This window comes from Pristiophorus japonicus, chromosome 12 (assembly GCF_044704955.1).
Source record: "Pristiophorus japonicus isolate sPriJap1 chromosome 12, sPriJap1.hap1, whole genome shotgun sequence".
Lineage (NCBI taxonomy): Eukaryota > Metazoa > Chordata > Chondrichthyes > Pristiophoridae > Pristiophorus > Pristiophorus japonicus.
The window spans coordinates 49,941,155-49,964,591 of NC_091988.1; the positions used below are offsets into that span (position 1 = coordinate 49,941,155).

At 42.9% G+C, this 23,437-nt stretch overlaps 1 long non-coding RNA gene across 1 annotated transcript; it reads right to left on the reverse strand.

Moving 5' to 3' along the window:
- Nucleotides 1–4,610: 4,610 nt before the first annotated feature.
- Nucleotides 4,611–23,437, reverse strand: LOC139276764 (uncharacterized). Its single transcript, XR_011595990.1, has 3 exons — nt 23,399–23,437; nt 15,966–16,063; nt 4,611–4,686 (listed from the first exon to the last, which is right to left on the reverse strand). It is a non-coding gene; the product is annotated as an uncharacterized lncRNA (long non-coding RNA).

Genomic DNA, 23,437 nt, shown 5'->3' on the forward strand with positions numbered 1-23,437 from the left:
AGCATCCTTCTCACAGCTCACACTGCCACCCAGCTTCGTGTCATCTGCAAACTTGGAGATATTACATTCAATTCCTTCATCTAAATCATTTATTTATATTGTAAATAGCTGGAGTCCCAGCACTGAACCCTGCAGCACCCCACTGGTCACTGCCTGCCATTCTGAAAAGGACCCATTTATTCCGACTCTCTGCTTCCTGTCTGCCAACCAGTTCTCTATCCACATTAATACATTACCCCCAATACCATGTGCTTTAATTTTGCACACTAATCTCTTGTGTGGGACCTTGTCAAAAGCCTTTTGAAAGTCCAGATACACCACATCCTCAAAAATTCTAGAAGATTTGTCAAGCATGATTTCCCTTTCATAAATCCATGCTGACTTGGAGCGATCCTGTCACTGCTTTCCAAATGCGTTGCTATTTCATCTTTAATAATTGATTCCAACATTTTCCCCACCACCGATGTCAGGCTAACCGGTCTATAATTCCGTTTTCTCTCTCCTTCCTTTTTAAAAAAGTAGTGTTATATTAGCTACCCTCCAGTCCATAGGAACTGATCCAGAGTCAATAGAATGTTGGAAAATGATCACCAATGCATCCACTATTTCCAGGGCCACTTCCTTAAGTACTCTGGAATGCAGCCTATCAGGCCCTGGGGATTTATCGGCCCTCAATCCCATCAATTTCCCTAACACAATTTCCTGACTAATAAGGATTTCCTTCAGTTCCTTCTTTTCGCTAGATCCTCGAACCCCTAGTATTTCTGGAAGATTATTTGTGTCTTACTCAGTGAAGACAGATCCAAAGTATTTGTTCAATTGGTCTGCCATTTCTTTGTTCCCCATTATAAATTCACCTGATTCTGACTGCAAGGGACCTACGTTGGTCTTCACTAATCTTTTTCTCTTCACATATCTATAGAAGCTTTTGCAGTCAGTTTTTATGTTCCCTGCAAGCTTCCTCTCATACTCTATTTTCCCCCTCCTAATTAGACTCTTTGTCCTCCTCTGCTGAATTCTAAATTTCTCCCAGTCCTCAGATTTGCTGCTTTTTCTGGCCAATTTATATGTCTCTTCCTTGGATTTAGCACTATCCCTAATTTCCCTTGTTAGCCACGGTTGAGCTACCTTCCCCGTTTTATTTTTACTCCAGACAGTGATGTACAATTGTTGAAGTTCATCCATGTAATCTTTAAATGTCTGCCATTGCCTATGCACTGTCAACCCTTTAAGTATCATTTGCCAGTCTATCCTAGCCAATTCACGTCTCATACCATTGAAGTTACCTTTCCTTAAGTTCAGGACCCTAGTCTCTGTCACTCTCCATCTTAATAAAGAATTCTACCATATTATGGTCACTCTTCCCCAGGGGGCCTCGAACAACAAGATTGCTAATTAGTCCTTTCTCATTACACATCACCCAGTCTAGGATGGTCAGCTCTCTAGTTGGTTCCTCGACATATTGGTCGAGAAAGCCATCCCTAATATACTCCAGGAAATCCTCCTCCACCGCATTGCTACCAGCTTGGTGAGCCCAATTTATATGTCGATTAAAGTCGCCCATGATAACTGCTGTACTTTTATTGCACGCATCCCTAATTTCTTGTTTGATGCCATCCCCAACCTCACTACTACTGTTTGGTGAGGGCATATGTATAGGCTTCCTTCTCTCCGGCACCCGGATAAAGATATTCCCCTTATCTTTCCATTCTTTTTGATCACATACTGGTCCATCGGTTAATGGCGGATGTACTCTTCCCCTCGTATTATCCTTATGTTTTCAACTTCATATTGGAGATATGGGTATGAGCCTTGGTTTGTTATGGGGATCACTAGTATTATCCCCACCATAGGGGTTTGTTTCCCCTTACATCCTCCCGTGACCGCATACACCCTAGTCATTCCTTTCTGTGTGCAGGCATCTAATGGCCCAGTGTGCTGTGCCATTTCTTTCAACTGGGTGCTATTTATCCAATCTGGAACTCACCCAGTTTGTATCTGATCTATATTGTGTCTCACCTGACCGATCATCCATCTCCCATAGGCATGACATGTGTCTTTTTTCCTGTCCTTGGCATCGTCCTCTCGTTCCTGTTTATTTAGCTCATTAATTGTTCGTGCATGGCCTTCCAATACGGATATACCCTCTAGCAGTATTTTGGATGTTTTAGATCCTAACTCTGAAGATTTTATCCCTATCCCAGCCTGTTTCCTCATTAGTACCTCCGTCGTTCCCCTCAAACTATCTACCCCTGCTTGGATCGCCTGTATTTCTAGTGCATCTACTAGAGAAGTCCTGTACTTACTCCTGTTAATACATCATTCCCTATAGATTTCTTCTGTCTTCCTCCTTTGTGTCTCAGCTGCTTGCGATACTCCCTTACTCCTGATGCGTCACTAGCTTTTCTCAGGATTATGTCTAGCAAGCATGTGTACAGCGCTTTAGTCTTGGGGCTAAACTTTTCTGGCAGGTATAAGTCTGTTAAATTTATGCTTGTTAGATCTCTTAATTCCCAATGAAATACGAACTCCGGTTGTAGTTTTACTGTAACTTTATTCTGGCAGCAGCAACAAGCTTCTGGCTTTAAGCCAGGCCTTAGTCCTTCTGAGACCACATAGCCAAAATTGCTATTTTTATACCTGGTTCAATTTACAGAAAAGAACTCGCCTTCTTTGACCTTATTGGCTCAATTGATAGTCTTTTAATCTTTAATTGGCTCGCTACCCAAGGTCCTAAAATGTCAAGTTGACTGATGACTTAATGCAATGTGGTCTGTGTTTTCTCAAAACTGCAGCCAGGCTGCAGAGCTTGAATTCTCTATCAATCCCCCCTTTGATTCTTTCACAAACTGAATCATAAAACATCAGGTATCACTGGTTAAACATTCTACAAAATAATTTCATACATGTTAATAGAGTTTCCTTCTAAAATTTGTTGATGTGTTTCACCACATGTCCGGACTCGTAGCTTCCACACAAATTTACACCAACCCGAGTTCCATCGTGGCCACAATGGAAGTCTGGTTTTAGTAGGTTAATTAACCTTATTCCAATTTAATCCAAATCAATATCTTAATTCAACCAGTAAACAATCTTCCCTTAAGCATAACATATTCCTGTGCCACGTACAGACGGTCTGCTGGGACCTGCAAGGTGTCTCACATGCGGGACAGCAGCTACAGCCGCCTGGTTGCAACAACATTTAATCAACATAAACAAACAATATAAAAGTAAAACAATTACAACAAATAGAATTAAACCTTCCACCAATGACGGTCCTATTGAACCTAGCCATTCAGTGGCTCCGCTCCACAAAAGTGGATGATGGGGGTTGCTTAAGTTTTTCTACCTCCTTTTGGATATGCTCCGTTAAGTGGGTAATTTCTTCGAAGCTATCTGGGATATATGTGCAACACTCAGTTCCAAGTAGGGTGCAAGTACCTCCCTTTTCAGCCAGGATGTAGTCAAGGGCCAGTCTATTCTGTAGGGCTACTGTGCGGATTGCTACCATTTCTGCATTGATTTTAACTAGGGCCTCTGAGGTATCATTGGCTACCCGTTCCACAACAGATGCCATGTTAATGGATTCCCTTGCCAGTCTGGCGGTCCCATACCTGGGGATCAGAATGGCAAAGAATCTCTCTGTTTCTGTGATAGCTCTCTTAGGACGGTGTAAATGTTCCGACAGTGACTTTATATGATACATATATGGCACAATGTAGGCTGAATAGCAGGATCCCGTCCAATTCTGGGGCAGCCAAGGGTAGGCCTTGTGGCCACACACCCAATAGGCAATGAAGGTAAGCTGTTTCTTTGTCAGCAACACTCCGGGGCCTGTCCAGGCTTTTCCATCTGTTTTATTCAGAATCCCTGTTGCGTTAAAAACTCCCACATCGGCCCAGTTTGGACGGTTCCGTGGCTTGATTATATTATAATTCCGGGAGCAGTTACTATATCCCATATTTTGGCCTCCTTTGATGTTTCTAATCAGACAGACCAATTCCCCTGGTCTTCCTATTCCCATTGTATTAGTGATAACAAAAAATGGGAGCCGTTTGGAATTATTGTAGCATGGTTGGTATCCCCCTTCAAAGGTAGTCAGATTGTAACCTGCTGACTTCCATTTACGTGCTTAGTTTTCCGTATCCTGAAACGCCTTGTCTGTTTTGTTTTGATTAATTATCCACTCAGCCATTTCCGAGATATTCAAGGGAACTGGCCTCAAGTGAATCCCTCCCTTTGAGTGAATAGGAATGTACGAACACACCCAACAACTAGAAATGTTAACTTGTTTGGCACAAATGTATGACATATATAAAAAGGTATTCACATGTAATTCCCTTGGTACTCTACCATTTCCCTTTGGTACAGAGGGTCGGCTAGTAAGAAGTAGGCAAATGCCTAGAATACCTACAATCAGTAATACAGTAAATTTATACATTTTGGCAAAAAGTAATTGTCCTTATTAGATTTCAGCTTCAGTTATGGGTGCTTGTTTAACGTGTGAAGCATGGATCCAGGCTTTCTTTCCTTGGACTTAGCAGCTCCCTGGGTGGTCAATAACACTTGATAAGGTCCCACCCACTTGGCACCAAAAGGTTCTTTATGCAACTTTTTCACATACACTCAGACTCCCAGGATGATGTCGTGTCCTCCTTCGGGTGGATTACCCCAAGCTGCCGATACCTGTCGGGAAACAGAACTAATAGCATTGGTTAGGTTCTGACAGTATGATAACAAAGTGTCACTCATTAAGTGAACATCAGCTTTCTGTAAATCGATAGTTCCTGGCAGCGACATGGGTCTTCCTGTTATAATTTCAAATGGGCTTAGACCTGTAGTTCTGTTCGGGGTTGCCCTAATGCTACATAGCACTATTGGTAGTGCCTGGGGCCATGGTATTTCTTCTTGGTGATATTTGGCAAGCTGTTGTTTCAGAGTTCGATTCATTCGCTCTACTTGTCCTGATGATTGTGGATGATAAGGACAGTGTAAATCCCACGTAATGTTCAGTAACCTACAGACTTCTTGGCAGACAGCACCTGTGAAGTGTGTTCCCTGATCTGAGTCAATGCTACTCGGGACTCCCCATCGGGGAATGTAATCCTTACACAAGACCTTTGCAGTGTGATTGGCTGTGGCTCTTTTAGTTGGGACAGCTTCTACCCATCTAGAGAATCTGTCGACCATGACAAGAGTGTTAGTGTATCCTTGACATGAAGGAAGAGATATATAATCAACCTGCAGATGCTGGAATGGTCCGACATGGGCAGGGGGCCTCAGTTGGGGCATTACCGTGATGGGTCCAGAATTATTTTTCTGGCAAACCACACAGCGGTCTGCTAAAAGCTGGGCATGTTTTTTAAATCCTTGACCCCACCAGCTTTTTTGGAACCGTGCTGTCATCTGTTGTGAGGCTAAGTGTCCCCACGAGTGGATCTGTTGGGCTAAAAAAGGCATAAGCGCTTGTGGCGCGACTGGCTTGTCAGTAACTCTTTGTCTCCAGACTCCATCTTCACATAGCTTACTTCCTGCCTCAATCCATGTCCATTTTTCCTCTCGGGAACACTCGCCTTGCATTGTTTGAAGGTCTCGTGTCAGAGTCCTAAGTGCTTTCAATCTGCACATCTGTGTTGGTTCTTCTGGGGGAATGCCCTGTGAGGCGGCATCTTTAGCTGCCTGGTTGGCTGGGGCATTTCCCTGTGCTTCCGTGGTATTTTCCTTGGTATGGGACTTACACTTCAGGATGGACACTTCCTGAGGTAATTGTATGGCCTCGAGTAAGTCTCGGACTTCTTTTCCATTTCGGATAGGTGTACCAGCAGCAGTGAGGAATCCTCTTTTCCGCCATAATAGACCAAAGTCGTGAGCGACTCCAAAAGCATAACGCGAATCTATGTAGACATTAGCTGTCTGTCCTTCTGCTATTCGACATGCTTCTGACAGGGCCCGTAACTTGGCCTGTTGTGCTGATGTTCCTGAGGGTAAACATCCTTTTGCCACTACCTCATATAAGGTTGTAACTGCCCATCCTGCTTTTCTGGTACCATTGTCAACAAAGGAGGAACCATCTGTAAACAGGATGAGGTCTGGGTTGTGCAGAGGCTCCTCTGCTGCTAAGGCTGCTTCTTCTGTTTCTTTTAAAATCTCCACGCAGTCATGCTCTTCACATTTTCCCCCCTCTTGCTCCCTCGATTCTGACAGCGGGAGCATAGTTGTGGGATTAACCGGGCTGGCCTAGATGATATGGAGATTAGGAGCTTCCAAAACTGCTGTCCAGTGGGTCCATCTAGCTGCCGTCACCTGAGACATTCTATTCATAGACAGCAAAGTATGTACGGTGTGGGGACACTTGACAATCAGCTTTTGGTCGAGGATTAGACCCGCAGTGATCATTACCGCTCGACATGTAGCTTCCATGGCCCTTAGGCAACAAAGCCTTTTTCAAACTCAGGAAGGCCTCTTACTATTCCTTCGTGAGGGTGATGGCTTCTTTAGAGGCACGTTTCCCCTTTAAGATATCATTCAATGGCTGAGTAAGCTGTGTGAAGGAGTCAATCCAATTTCTGTTAAAGTTACACAATCCCAAAAAAGACTTTAGTTCCTGAATAGTGGTGGGTTTTTTAGCATCCCGAATGGCTGCAGTTCTATCCTGGGTAAGTTCTCTCTTTCCTTGTGAAATCTTTTGTCCCAGGTATACAACCTCTTCTTGGGATATTTGTGCTTTGTCGATGCTGGCTTTATGTCCTTTCAGCCAAAGGTGGTCCAGCAAAGCTCGTAAATCTTGTTCATGCTGTTCTTCCGTGTTTGAAGCTAGCAGGATATCGTCTACATATTGGATGACTGTGGATGACAGGTGAGGTAATTCTCACAAATGGCTTTGTAAAGCCATGTGGAATACCGTAGGGCTGTTGTGGAAACCCTGCGGTAACTGGGTCCAAGTATACTGTTGTCCTTGGACCGTGAAAGCAAACCACTGTCGAACCTCCGGTGCCAGAGGCGCCGACCAAAATCCGTTGGCCATATCTATAACCGAGAAATATTTATGTTCCGGTTTGTGGGCATTAAAAATAGTGGAGGGATCTGCGACCAAAGGAGCTTTTTGATCAATACACTGGTTAGCTTTCCTATAATCGACAGTCAAACGGCAAGTCTCATTAGATTTCTGTACCAGCCACACGGGGCTATTGGAGGAGCTATGCGTTTTAATAAGCACCCCTTGTTTCTCCAATTGCTGAATAACCGGTAAGATTCCCGCAATGGCAGTTGGACTGATGGGATACTGTTTAGTGCATGGAGGCTTGGTCCCAGTAAATGACGCAGGCTCCATCTGGAGTAGGCCACAATCGTTCTTATCTTTAGCCCATATCGGGTGTTCCTTCAATTCTTCTTTCTTCAAAGTTCTAATTGACCATGTCACCCGACCATCCTCAAAATGCAACGATGAATCTACTTGGATTAGAACGTCCATTCCCAAAAGGGGTTGATCTACTGGGCCTATCCAGACCGGCGTGGTTAGTTCATGTGGACCCAGCCCTATAAGTACCGGTGTTGTCCTTTTAATTTCCATTTTATGGCCCCCAACTCCATAGGCTGTATGTGTCCTACCATCCAACGGCAAAAAGTCTCCATATTGTAGGGGTAAGCATGTTAATTCCGCCCCTGTGTCTAAAAGACAGTCCACATCCTTATCGCCCACCCTCACAGTTATATATATCCCATCTCCCCTCTGTTGTATTAGTGCGAGGAGGGGGACCAGGACGGGCTCTAATCGTTTTTTGCTATTCCAAGTAACTCCTTCTGTTGTTGTATTGTCAGGCGTTTAAATGCTACTATGAGGTCGGTATCTTGTGACAAGCCTGGTTTGTTGTCTGAATTGTATCCCTGGCTGCGTCCTCTTCCCCGGCTGCGACCTTGCTGTTTTGCCTTGCACGTCTTGGCCCAGTGACCTTCTTTCCCACAATAATGACATTTTCCGGGTAATTTTCCGAATAACTGTTTATCGAAATCCTGGGATTTCCATCCCATAGCCTGTACAGCTCGGACTTTAGCTCCCATACCCCGATCTAATTGGTTACATCGATCCACCAATGCTGCAAAGGTAGTTCCTCTACCTTCCCAGTCCGGTAACACTACCTTAAGCATTTTGGACAGTTCTGGCTTTAGACCTGCCACGAAAGCTGCTTTCAGGGGTCCAAACACTTGTTCATCCATTTCCTCATCTGTATTATTCATACCCAAATGTTCTAGCCACGTGCATCTAAACCGCTCGTCATACTCCAGGACCTCCTCTGTTCCTTTCTGTTGGCAGGCTGCAATTTTTCCCCAGTCTGTCTTGACTGGACTGAAGGCTTGCAGCCAGTGTTTAATCGCCTCCCATCCTGCGTTTAATTCCTGCTCATCCTGCCCCAAAGCTTCTTCTACCTTGTCGTGCAATTTTCTTCCCTGTGTTTTTGGCACCATTATGGTCAAAATTTGCACTCTGTCCCAGGGATGAAGTTGATATATATTTCTTAAGCGGTCCAATTGGTCCCACGTTTTTACTCCCCCTTTCTTTGGATTGGGCAATTCCTTGGACCATTTATCAATTTTCTCTGGGTCTGCCGGATCATGAAATAAGTATTCTGCATACACCCTTTTCCTCGTTTTTTTGGTTCCGCCCTCATCCGCAGTCTCTTCTGATTTGACTACAACTCGTCTTTTTTTAAACGGGGCAAAGCGCACCCCTAATTCTTCATCCTCCGACCCTGTATCGTCAGTCAGAGGTCTCAGAATCCGTATCTATTCCTCGGTCGTGTCCTCGGGCTTGCGCTTTTAATTTTTCCAAATATGGGTACCCTGAGAATTGACCAATACATTTTCCTTTTCCTATTACTGTCTCTTGACCTAATGATGTTTTCCATTCTTTAATTTCACCTTTAAGATCTTTAACTTCCGCTTCCGACTTTTCAAGTTCAAGTCTTTTCTGTCGCAGCTGTGCACAAACAGCTTGCAATTGGTCCTTTGTACTGGTCAGTTCTCGATCATGTTGGGAACGCATTATAATTTCATTCCGCTTTCGGATCTGTCCCATAACGGCTAGGGACCATCTAGTTCGCTCTTTATTTTTCATACGGGTCGTTTCTCCCTAGATCCTTTTAATCTCATCCAAGGACCATTGTCCTTTGGAGGTTCCGTACTTTTGTTCGATCTTAATACAGGTTTTAGATAAGTTGAATTGTTGCTCTATGTATTCTTTCAACTGTTGGAGGATTTCATCTATCGAAACCTCAGGTGGTGCCCGCCCGCCTTTAACAGTTGTAGGCAATTCTTTGCTCTTATCTCCTGCTGCCATAATACTGATTTCTTTACTGGGGTCTCGAGTCGTAGACTTTCCAGCGATCAGTGGGTCGGTGATTAATTAACTAACACACCGCCGAAGTTAGACATCTATGGGACCTCGAGCTGACTACCAACCGGAGGGTTCGCAAACCGGAGGCTTTCGGAATTGCGTAGAAGGAGAGGCGAATTTAGACTTTTGACCGAGGACTTTTATAAAGAGGAGTCCTTACCTCAGTATGTAGATCCGATGTCCAAAATTTAGTTTCTTCCCTCAGCGATCGTGTTCATGACGCCAAAATTGTTAGATCTCTTAATTCCCAATGAAATACGAACTCCGGTTGTAGTTTTAATGTAACTTTATTCTGGCAGCAGCAACAAGCTTCTGGCTTTAAGCCAGGCCTTTGTCTTTCTGAGACCACATGGCCAAAATGGTTGTTTTTATACCTGGTTCAATTTACAGAAAAAAACTCGCCTTCTTTGACCTTATTGGCTCAATTGATAGTCTTTTAACCTTTAATTGGCTCGCAACCCAAGGTCCTAAAATGTCAAGTTGATTGATGACTTAATGCAATGTGGTCTGTGTTTTCTCAAAATTGCAGCCAGGTTGCAGAGCTTGAATTCTCTATCAATGCTCACAGGTAACATTTCATGCTGCACATTATCAAATAACAAAATTCCCTCCGATCACGTCACCAACCCACCGGGCGGGCCTTCAGTAAGGAGGGGGCAAGTAATTGGTGGTAGTGTTGTTAGTCCTGGGCTTATGACAATAGGTTTTTTGCCAATTAATCATCGCTGCTGGACCTGAACACTTTCTCTCTTCCTGATACATGACCCACTCTATTGCTTTCAACAAGAACTGTTCTAAGACTGTGTCCCTCTCTGGGTCCAGATAATGTACAATTACTTCTGTTCCAGGTTTAACTACCATGCGCTTTCCCGAGCTTAATTCCCCTGGTTTACAATATTCAGGTAACATTTTGTTACCCACTTATCTTGTGGCTTCAAGATAAAGGCTCCTGACACTTGGATGCCGCCCCCAAAGAGCTGCTTTACGTAGCTGTTGTACCCTCCTGTGTGGGTATTTGCTTCTGGGCTCCCTAGAGCTTCCAGCTTCATTTTATGATGCACACGTGTCACCACTGATTACCATCTCATACGGTCCGCTCCACCTGGATGCGTATCCTGGTATATCTGCCACTTCCTTAACCATTACCTTAGCCCCCACCTCGGGGATTTTTGCTGAGGTATTTGTCCCTTCGTCCTCCTCGCTCTGTCTTTCTTGGACCTCCTGTCGCATACCTTTCAACTGCTCACTCAATTCCATCACATACTTCCTGATTCTATCTCGTACTGGTCCTAATTCTGCCCTTCCTGTAACTATCCCCTTGGGTAACTTTATTGCGCGTCTGGTCATTGATTCATACAGGGTTAATCCCATGGTTCTGTTTGGGGTGGCACGCCGCCTCATTACTATTGTTGGTAGGAGTTCAGTCCATGCCTGCCCTGTTTCCTGTATTGCCTTGCTCAAGGTGGTATTAAGGGTCCAATTTATTCTTTCTACCATCCCTGAACTTTGGGGGTAATATGGGATGTGAAACTTTTGCTTAATACCGAATATTCTACAAGTTTCTTTCATTACTTAACCCGTGAAATGAGTTCCTTGATCCGAGTCAATTTGGGTGGGTATCCCCCAGTGGGGAATTACCTCCTCTGCTAGGATCCGTGCTACGGTGGTGGCTGTGCAATTCCGAGTTGTGAAGGCTTCCACCCACCGAGTAAATAAATCTATAATTACCAAACAGTACTTTCGTCTTCGAGAAATCTATCTGTATGTTTTCCCATGACCCCCCGGTGCCATGGTTGGTGAGCCATCTTTATTTTTACAGCCCTTCCTGGGTTGTGCTTTGCGCATGTGATACATTGCTGACAATACTTTGCAATGTCCCGCCCCATACCTGGCCACCACCAGTCTCTATTTATCATGGCCCCGCGCCCGGCATGGTTGATGCCGTGATGCAGTTCCATGAGCATTTTCCTGATACAGGAAGGGGCCAGCACCTTTCTGTCCTTCCTCCATACTGAATCTGTACCTAGTATTCCTCCCTTTCTTTTCCATTCTTTCTTTTCTCTATCACTTACATCTGTATGTAACTTTACTATGTTTATGTCTTCTGTAGTAAAGCTGAAAACTGGTTCTACTTCTACTTCAGCCGCCTCTCGGGCAGCATTGTCAGCAGCTTCATTTCCCCACTGAACCTCGTCTGCCACTCTCTGGTGGGCTTTTACCTTGATTACAGCTGCTTTAGAGGGTTTACTAGCAGCATTTAATAGTCGTTTTATCCGGCCGTCATGTTTGATGGCCTCACCTCCTGAGGTGTCAAATCCTCGTCTTCCCCAAATGGCATTTCTAGGTTGTTTCCAAACCTTTTAGTTTTATTTCTTTTTTTCAAAAGAGATCAAATTTAACATTTTATTTTAAATGTATCTGAGTGTTTTGTTGCGCCTTTTCTTAATCAGTGGTACTTGAAACCTTCACAACAAAATTAACTCTTCACTGTTCCCATCCTAATTTCTGCACCCCTTTTGTAATATTTGTATTTATTTTTGGATTAAAAATGTCAAATATACTGGGTTTTTTTAAAATATTGGACTTCTCATTTATGCTTATAGGCCCCAAATTTCCCCAGCCGTTTAGAGCGGCGTAGTTAAATGTGGTACGTCGACTTCGTGGGGGACAAAACGCGCCGAAAACTTATTGGGATAATTTGGCCGTTCCTGGATCCCTGTGGTCCCGTGGCTGGCGCTGAGAAACCTGCGGGGGGGGGGGGGGGCGGAGCTTGGGCCACGCTTGTTCAGCGCAGCTGGCAGGGGGGTGGGGCTTGGGCCTGGCGTGGCCTCGCGTGCCGACAGGGGGACGCATGACCGTTTGTGCATGCGCGCATGCGCGTTAAAGTGTGTGCGCATGCGCAAATGGGCAGGAGCCTTGGCAATCTGCCATTTAAAGAGAGAACATCCTCGGTGCCTCAGCAGCATTGGCAGTGGATCATATTAGAAAGTAAGGTGTGAATTGTGATTTTTAGGTGGCTGAGGGAGTGGAAAGGAGTGCTGCATAGATGCATGAAAGGTGAGAACTGTGTGTTTTCAAGATCACCTGAGTGTAAATCCAATACACCAATGATGCAAGAGCGTGCAACAATGACAAAGAACTTCTTGCATGAGGAGGTGGAGAACCTAGTCACTGTCATTGAAGAGATATGGATATCAGTAAGAGTGGTCCTACAAAAGTTCCACCCAAAGAAATGAGGAGACACTGGAACCTAGTTGCAGAAGAATTCTCTGCAGGGGTGAAGACCACAAGAAGTGGAAGCCAGTGCAAAAAGGAATGGCAGGATGTTGGTCAAGTAGTGAGTGTAAGTATTACCTTGCATTTTAAATGGAATTGCAATTGTTGCTGTGATCATCTGTATATGTCCCATCCATCAGAAGCTCACCATGTGGCAAAAATTATATTTTCATCTTTGCAGAAGAAATTGGCCCACAACAAAAGGGAGAGAATTAGAACAGGAGGAGGACCGCCAAATCAGCATCAACTATCACCACTAGAACAGAGGGCCACTACCTTGCTGAGTCGCACCTGCAGAAAAAGAATCAGCTCTGCACAAGCTGAGCCCACATGCAAGGGTGAGGGTCAATCATGAAAATGCATTGTCACCCTTCAAATCAACCTGCTGACTGGCCTGCTATGCGTGAGACTACTCATTCCACCCACCTTTCCTGCTAACCATTTGACTGATCTGTTGTATTTTGCAGAACAAGAAGATAATTCTGAACATCCTGAAGATCAACAAGAAGATCCAGATGCGTCCGCGGTAGGGGAAGGAGGGGTCCATGGATCTGTGTTCACAGGAGAATGCTGATCGTGATATGGATCAGTCCATGGTACAGGGCATCACTTTGCCAGACACCTCCATGAGCTCTGCCACGACATTCCTTGGTTTCACACTTTGCGGTGGTGGAATGCAGGTTGGAACACCCAGGGCCTCACTGTCCCAGCCTGCGCCTCGCACTGGAAGGGTGCCGCTATGCAGACCCACGGCAAGGGGAAGGAGAAGCCGACCAGTCTCTCCTGAGATGCAGCTTTCATCAGATGTACATCAGGTTATGTCATTGGGTGAGGAGACCAATGATCTTACCCGATCACTCGTGGCCACCATCAGTGGGGTGCGTGATGAGGTTGCGACACTGTCGGGAGAAATATCAGCACTGAGACGGGAACTGAGGGCGGGCATGTCAGAGGGAGTGCAAATGATGGCAGAGGCCATGAGTGAGCTAGCTGCTGCAATAAGGGCACACAGGCCTAACAATCAAATACCACTCCAACTGCAATCCCCACACCAGCCTCTGTTGAGACCCAAGCCAGGCCCCTAGCCCCCTTCACCCACCATCATCAACGCACCTATGAGGAAGTGCACATTCCCCAATATGTGGGTGAGAGATGGGTGCAACCTTTCTTTGCTGTTGTTGTTATTGTTGAAGTGCATTGTAAACTTTCCAATAAAAGATTTTTTGCATTAGAACTGAATCATGTTCCATTATCACCACACATTTAGGAACAACTGTAAAAAAAAAATCCTTTACCCCTACAGTCATGCGTGCCTGCTGCCGCTAGCTCTAGCCGAAGGGCTAGCCAGTGCGTTCTGCAGTCGGCAAGGCAGGACTGTTCTATTTTCAGTAGCTGATTTATCTTTCATTTATTTTTGATGATGTCGTGAAGATGTTGTGCTGAAGTTGTTTTGATGTTGTGCTGATGCTGTGAAAGTGTTTAGTGCTTTAGAATCCTCTAATTCACCTTTCCTCCCCTATTTATGGCTACCTACGCTGATTTCTTTAACATAGGTAAGGTTTTTCTGTGCCTACAAAAGTGGCCACATACACTAGCCTAAGTTAGTTTGGAGTAACTTTTAGCTGGCCAAATTTGCTTCCATGGCCAAAATAGGCATAAGTGGCTGGTCATGCCCCCTTTTGGAGAAAAAAAAAGAAACTAAAAAAAAATCTAACTAACTGACTTACACTGGAGCAAGTTAAATGGGGAAATTTGCGATTTTTAAGTTACTCAAAAAAAAGCTACTTGCTCCAAAAAAAGCGGGGCAACTCCTGGGGAAATTTGAGTCCATTGTTTCTAAGTAATTCACAGATCACAGAATGCAAAGTATTTATTTTATAATTATGTACCTAACTTCAGTTTTAGAAGCTGAACATTAAAATCTCCAATCCAAGTAGGAATAGCATAAGTAGAAAATCGTTTGCTCTGTAACTTCAAGGTATATTCTGTGACACAGTACTCATAAATTACATCTTTTTAAGCTTCAGCTTCTGACGTAGTAGTTGAAGTAAAGTTACACAGATGTGTACTTTTATTAAAAAGATTTCCAAACCCGAGATTTTCCAATACAACCAAAATGTTTATCAAGGAGAATCACCCGAAATATCTCAAAATCCCAATTTAAATATTGTACTGCCAACCTTTTATTTAAAACACTTTTTACTGAGCTAGAAGCTTTCATGTCATTTAACATAAGATTTTACACAAAGGAAAACGGGGGCGTATCTTCCCCCAGCCCGTAGCCTTGAGAGACCCACGCAGGCTTTTTTAAAGGCATTACAATTTCCCTTCTCCTTTCTTTATCTCATTCCTAGACTAAATTTCTTGTCTTTCAACCCAGTTAATGAATGATTACGTGTTTTCTTTTGACAAGTAAGTGAGCGTGTCGGAATTTTTTTAAAAAACGGGACCACGCATTTTTTTTTGTTGACGTTTTATCTTTTGTTAAACAAACCTATCCTTTGTGCATTTCCTAGCTCCGTAACTTATCATCAAAATAAATCCGTACCTGCGTTTCTAACTTTAAAATGTAATTCAATTGTAGGTTCTTAAAACTTTCTTAAAACTTCCCACATCTAGGACAACACTACAAATGTTTAAAAACTTTCAACTCTCTGTCTGAAAAAGTGGGTGGAGCTAAACAAACAGACAGCTACACCATTTTTCTTTTCTTTTTAAAAAAAGGCAGGCTTTCAGACAAATGAAAATTCATTCATTTCCACCTCAAATATTCCACAGTCAAGAAGCACACAAGCACTTTTATTTAAAGACAGACATTCACACCAGTTTTTCATTCAACAAAGCTTATTAATTCTTTTTGTTTGGCCAGCTCTATTTTAGGATCCCATCCGTCACTTAACATATCAGTTTCACTATATTCTCAGCTATTAACCATCCCCCTACTTGGTTTCACTTAAACCCAGCATCTATGGTTTCCCCAATTTTTAAAAATCGCTTTAAACTGTATTCTTAGATACTGATTATCCCCCTAATCGGTTTCACCTAACCCTAGAGCCTGCAATCCCATCGATACCCTATCGATTTATCTGTATTCTAAGATACTGATTGTCCCTCTACTCGGTTTCACTTGAACCTAGAGTCTACAATCCCATCGATACCTTACTTTGACTTAAATAGTGACGGATATACAACACATTTAAGTCTTTTGCACCAGACTTTTCACAGATTCAGGTACCCCAGGCAACAGACACGTTTCGTAGCAGCTCACGTCGGATTATGGTAGTTTAAATATACTCACTCGTGATGCCCCTGTAAACATCCGTCTGTCGGTTTCCCATTGTACCTTGCTCGCAGTGCCAATTGTCGGGGAGTATTACAAAGATACTCAACACAAGTCTGTTTTAGAGAAAAGAATTGTTTATTGTAAAGTACTCCATCGAGGGAGAAACATCTTCTACATGAGTTCAATAACTCGGTGACCCAAACCAGTTGTTCTCTCCGAACAATCTTGGGTTACTGTTTTTTTGCAGTCAAAATACATACAAAATCATGAAGTTCCGCGCAGAGGCTTTCCATTTGGTGTTTCCCTGCCGCATCACAAACTTTTCACCTAACAACTATAATTAATTGGTTAATAAAATTATTTTGACAGCAATCTTCGTTACTTCCCCTGTGCGCCGTTTATCTAATAAGTTACTTCTCAACCTCACTGTTTTCAATCAGTTGCTATGTATTTTTCAACCATCCTTTGTTCCCCGTAATCTCTTACCACCCCATGTGACTTAGCCTTGAAGTGTATTTTTCCCAACTATCTGGTTTATACTGTGATAGAATGATCTATCTTCTTTAGACCTCAGCCTCAACTCGTTCTAATGATGCATTCAGCTGAGTTTTATAACCTTTTCTTTGTTCTAGCTTTGATAACAACAAAACACATTCTGTTCCAAGATTATGCATTCAATAAGTCATTCAGCAGCTCAGCTATTCTGCCTTTTTCACCCTTACTTGCCTAAGATTTTAACTTTACTAAATTAATTTCCCCCCTGACTAATTTGTTCTACTACAGGGTGGTATTTTTTCCCGGCATTACATACATAGTGAAAGTAACACTCGCGACAAGTGTCCGAAAAATGGGCATCAGTTTCCATTTTGTGGCTAAATGGGCGATATCTGGGCATTGCACCTAACTTCAGCATTAAAATGGACATTAAGTGGGCATTATGCATGCAAAAATAATGGAAAATCTAGCCCATAGGCTTTAAGATGGCTGATAACTTCAGGAACCAATCAGGTGACTAGTTCCCTTTTTATTGTTGCAAGCAGCAATGGCTGCAATACCACAATAGTCCACTGGGCGGAACTATGTACATATTACAATAAATACAAGTTGTTGTTGTTGAGATGTTTCAGAGATTACCCCAGAGCATCCCTGAGGAGAGCAGCACTATCTAATGCCACAACGAGTCTGCTACTCAAAGACAACATTATATGCTTTTAAGCTTACATCCCCAGGAGACAACCTTGATACAGGAGACCTACTTTGACTTTAATTCTCAATCAAACCAAATTGTAATCTTGGACATTGAATGTAATTATATTATAAATGTAATTAAGAGAAACATAGTGAGTGCTAAGGAATTATGAAGCTTACAATTAAGTTACTGTTAGACTGATGATTATTTATATTTTATTGATGGTTATTAAGAATTAAGTTATTTTATTGCAATCATTAATATTGAATTTTAGGATGGCATTGGTCATATCTGTGGAATTATACCCAAATAAAATAATGTTAGTAATACTTCTCTGGGTCCAGGATGTATTTCTCTGGGCTTGATGTCTCTCTGGCAAGTATGTTAAGCTGGACTTTCCTCAGCATTGGATTGTAGTCCTATTGTTGCTTGATTTGGTCTGGTCAATAATGGACATCTATGGGCTGGGTTATGTAGCAATCTGAAGCAAACCAATCTAGCCCCCATATATATATAATGATCCAGTGTGAATTGTGTTGTGAAGATAAAGTATATGAAATGTAAAACTGGACTGAAAGAAGTACAAAAGCTTAGCATTTAGAGATTTTGAAAGTGTTTTTATTCCTTATTTCTTCATGATTTTTGTGCTTTCTCATTAAAGAATTGAACATTTTTCTATTCAGTGTCAACTCGGATTGCCAACTTTCCAGGATTGGCCTGGAGTCTCCAAGAATTGAAGATTAATCTCCAGGACATTGCTGTGAGCAACACTGGGAGAAAAAAACTGTAGTGATTTTAAAAACTGATTTTTAATTTCTTTTGGACAGTTCTGTTTATTAGTTATAAAAATATTGGAGATGGGAAAAAAGGTTGTTTGGCTTAGTCAAGAATCATCCAATTGGATAATGAAGTGTCTTTGTTTTCCGATCGGTGTGGGAAGATGTTGCATCATGAGGATGGATGTGTTGGGTGACCAAAGGCGGGAGGTCATATGATGAAACATCCAGGAATACATTCAACCACAGTTGGTAACCCTAGTGGCAGGTTCAGCGTGTTTTGCTGCAGAGCAAAGCAGACTCAGTTTTGCCTCACAAGGTGCCTTACCTCCACCCTCAGACGAGCAGCCCCCTATCGCACCAGTGTGAATTCTGTCACTTCCCACACCAACTTTCCTTGTGCCCTTTCACACATTAAATATGGACAAGGAAGGCCAATCGACCCATCCAAGCTCATCCACCCCATTTTGCATGTCGCTGCCCAAAAGCTGGCTCAAAGAAGTGTATCAGTGTGCATGGTTACATTGCTAGATGTCAGTTGGGGGTCTAATATGTGGGATGTAGGTGTTGGATCCTGTTCAACACATAAGGATGTCATCACATGCAATTGCACAAACACACCCCTTGGAGCCAGGAGTCTGGAATAACTAAGACATTTTCAGGGTTGATTGAGATTGATGGAATTCTCGCAGTAAAATGTTTGAATTCTTTTGTAAAAATGATTGAGTTCTGCTAGTAAACATTAATTGAACCCTTGTGGTAAAATGTGATTGAATTTTTGCAGTAAAACATAATTGAGCTTGTGCAAACATTCTTGTGGGAAAAACACTAAAGATGGAAGACTTCACGTTAACATGTAATTTTCAAGTCTTTTACCAGTTAAGCTTTGTGAGATTTACAGGATTTAAGAGTGTCTTTGGGAAGTAAGACATTCTTTTAAAACAGGCCCACATAGAATTTGCAGGATTGCCTGACTTCATCAATTTAAGGCTGTGTGGAGTGGCATTACAGATTGGAAGTGCTGTCATTGTACAGATGATCATGTGGGATGGCGGGACTGACCTATCAAGAAAGACTGGATCAACTGGGCTTGTATTCACTGGAGTTCAGAAGAATGAGAGGGGACCTCATAGAAACATATAAAATTCTGACGGGGTTAGACAGGTTAGATGCAGGAAGAATGTTCCCAATGTTGGGGAAGTCCAGAACCAGAGGTCACAGTCTAAGGATAAGGGGTAAGCCATTTAGGACCGAGATGCGGAGGAACTTCTTCACCCAGAGAGTGGTGAACCTGTGGAATTCTCTACCACAGAAAGTTGTTGAGGCCAATTCACTAAATATATTCAAAAAGGAGTTAGATGAGGTCCTTACTACTAGGGGGATCAAGGGGTATGGCGAGAAAGCAGGAATGGGGTACTGAAGTTGAATGTTCAGCCATGAACTCATTGAATGGCGGTGCAGGCTAGAAGGGCCGAATGGCCTACTCCTGCACCTATTTTCTATGTTTCTATGTTTCTATGTTTCTATGTCCTGCATTGTATGGAAATTTTACTTTGTTAATTAATTTGAGTTTTAATTTTCTTGTTTGATCTTGATGGGCCTCGGTGAAACCAATCTATAACATGGAATGAACATTCATAATAGGGTGCACAACCAGCAGCTCCGAGGAGAGATTGGTGATGGCACAAAGGGAGCATGGTATCTGATGCCCAGATAGCCAGATGTATTGGGAATACAGTACTGTGATGACATGCTCCTGTTGCTACTTGGTGGAAAAGGAGGTAAACATAGAAACATAGAAACTAGATGCAGTAGTAGGCCATTCGGCCCTTCTAGCCTGCACCGCCATTCAATGAGTTTATGGCTGAACATGCAACTTCAGTACACCATTTCTGCTTTCTCGCCATACCCCTTGATCCCCCTAGTAGTAAGGACTTCATCTAACTCCTTTTTGAATATATTTAGTGAATTGGCCTCAACAACTTTCTGTGGTAGAGAATTCCACAGGTTCACCACTCTCTGGGTGAAGAAGTTTCTCCTCATCTTGGTCCTAAATGGCTTACCCCTTATCCTTAGACTGTGACCCCTGGTTCTGGACTAAAGGTGCTAGTCATGCTGACTGATCCATCAGTCACCTGTTTGACACATCTGTAGGCAATGCATTGGATGATCCTTATGCTAGTCTGGTAGAAGATTGGAACAGAAAAGTTGAGAGGAGTGATATTGGCAGTGCCATCCTTGGGTGCAGGTTGGCTATGGTCTGCTTACAGCAGTTGGGTACAACTGTCTTGCTGCTGACTTGGAGTCTGCAGAGACAAGTGTCCTCAGCCATTGCCAGATAGTGTGCCGTGGTCTCCAGATATGCTTGATAGCATAATGATAATTGAGGACCGTCAAGCTCTGATACCTACTGATCTCCCTGGCATGACTTCTCTCATACTGTATCACTTCAATCTTAAAATATTGGCCTAGAACTGTTAGACCATGAGTCAAGGAACACGAGGGGAAAGAAGGGGGTATGAAAGTTATCCTCACGCCTTGTGCTCATTTCTAGTAAGTAGTAAATGGTGGTCAACACAGAGAGGGAAAGTTGGGTGGAAATGTGAATTTACATTGGTACAAGGTGTGACTGCCTCCTCTTCCATTAGCTAGCTTGGTGAGGCCATTGAACTTCTTCCTGAGTTGCCCTGCAGATTGGTTGAAGGGACACTGACTACCAAGGCCACCATCATTCACTGGACCTGTACCATCCATTTCATTGGTCTCTTTCCCTCAGTCCCAAAGATTTACTTCCTCTTTTCTCTACCCTGGGCCATTAAAACCTTCGTTGGAAGAGTCTGAGAACTTAGGAGGTTTAAGCCCTGCTGCAACACCCTTACACATTTTTCTCTCAGTTACTCTTCCAAGCCCTTATTTTCTGATGTTCTATTGGTGCCATGGTCCAAATACTGCAACAGCACCAGATTTCTTTCCCCCAGAAATGAGTTCTCAATTGAGAGTGACAGAAATGATGGGAGCCTGCTACAAATATAATTAACTTGAGGAAATGAAAATACGATAAGGTTAGAGAATTTCCCTCTGACACACTTATAGAATCATAGGAGGAGGCCATCGGCCCATCAAGTCTGAGCTGGCTCTTTCGAAGAGCAATCCAGATAGTCCCACTCCCCCGCTCTTTCCCCATATCCCTGCAATTTTTACTCCTTCAAGTATTTATCCAGTTCCCTTTTGAAGGCTACTATTGTATTTGTATCCACCAACCTATCAGGCAGTGCATTCCAAATCATAACCACACATTGCGTTAAAAAGTTTTTCCTCATGTCACCTCTCGTTCTTTTGCCAATCATCTTAAATCTGTGCCCTCTCATTATCAAAGAAAGACTTGCATTTATATATCGCCTCTCACAACCATTGGATGTCTCAAAACACTTTACCGTCAATTAAGTACTTTTGGAGTGTAGTCACTGTTGTAATGTGGAAAACATGGCAGACAATTTGCACACAGCAAGCTCCCACAGACAGCAATGTGATAATGACCAGATAATCCGTTTTTGTTATGTTGATTGAGGGATATTGGCCAGGACACCGGGGATAACTCCCCTGTTCTTCTTCGAAATATTGCCAGGGGATCTTTGAGATCCACTTGAGAGAGCAGACGGGACCTCGATTTATCATCTCATCCAAAAGACATCACCACCAACAATGCAGCACTCCCTTGGCATACCAGCCTAGATTTATGTGCTTAAGTCCCTGGAATGGGATTTGAACCCACAGCCTTCTGATTCAAAGACAAGCGTGCTACCCACTGAGCCACAGCTGACACTTCAGACAAGTGCGTACTCATGGAGTAAAATCAAGGCTATCTTCTCTATTTCTCCTTAATTGTTCTCAAATTAACAGGTTGTATTAATGCTAGACCTCTTTATGAACTGAAATTCTCTCAACTTTTCTCAGTGTCCTTTCCTTCCAGCTTTAGTTGAAGTTTGTCCTCTGCTCTCTTTGTCTTCTGTAAACCAAGGGTAAACATGTTTTGTTTCAATGTTTGGGCTCTGCTTTTATTCTATTAAAACACTTTTGGGCTTTCAAAATATTATTGATGTTTGTTCTGGTTCAGCATATATATCCAAACTATGGTTTAATTACTCCAAGTTGCAAATCTGTGGATTTGGTTAAAAATTCTCTGCGGCTGACCTCTGATGATCATCCTGATGATGTTCGTTTTTTTAACAGAAGTACATCTTTATAAGGAATGATTGTGGTTATTGACCGAGGAAAAGGTCAAGCCATTTGTTTTCAAAGGTCATAAGCAATGTAGACACAGGACAGTTCATTATACCTGTAGTATTATATAGCTCTGGTTCCATCAGGCTCTAGTCATCTGAGAATTTTTTTAGGTCTGCACAGAAAAGTCCTGTCCTTCAAGTAGCCCACGTATCAAACAAAATGAAGTCTTCACCCTATCCTATCTTGTTGAATGTGTCCCTACTTTTCCTACAAAGTGAATAATCATCTCATGGTACTGAGATGTCATAGCATTGACACCAGAACGTGTATTTTCTGTGATGGAATGGAGCAATGAAAAGAGGTGAACAGATTTGGACTAGGGCTGATATCACAGGATTTCCCATGATTGGTCTTAATTAAATATTCAAGTCAACTCCCTGCTCTCATTGAACCTAGCAATCGGAGCTCACCAAAGGGATATGTGGTAAATGTTACCGTTGAAAGGCTGTTGGGAAAACATAAAGGGATGTGGCAACTTAAAGATAAGTGCTTGCATATGGGGGACAAATATCGTTTCAGCCTTCCTAATCATCTTTCATAAAGATGTGAAGAAAAATGAACAACAGAAGACAGCACAAAAAATGTGCTGCTGAACTGGAACAAATAAAGGCTAAAACATCTTGCAGCCTTTGAGAGCTCTGCTGCTTGAGCTGCTTTCTGTAGGCCCTTCTCAATCCCAGTCTAAGCAGATGGAAGATCACATGAGCTTCATTTCACTGCACTGAAGTGTTGGCTCCTTTTCAGCAAAACCACTTTAAGTCTGTCAAAAAAAGGCCTGCTGAAACACCACACTCAGTTCTAAAGTGTCAGAGATCTAGCCATATGGTTCTTAGGCAGATCCTCTGCTTCCTAGCGCCTGTTCTACTTCTTTGCCACCAACCTTAGGGACCAAAATATTTACCCTCAGAGGACCAGCTAAATGGGAGGCATTGAGCTGCCCACTCTAGCACGAAGGGTTACAACATATTTTCTAAAGAATAACATCGTAGGGATTAGACATCGGTAGTTTTAAAGAAAAGGATAATTCTCTTAGCAAAAGAATAAATGGAGGTTTCAAAGTTATAACAGTTTGCTTTGAGTTTACCCTATTGCGAAAACATTCGATCTTCCTTGCCAACTTCCAAATTCCTTTTGCAACAGAAAAACAGGAAGACAGTTTCCTCTCCCTTCCCCCGCTTTGCCTTTAAAGAGAATCTTACCGTTCATTTTCTTTGGCTCTCACTGTACTTCCTGTAGAA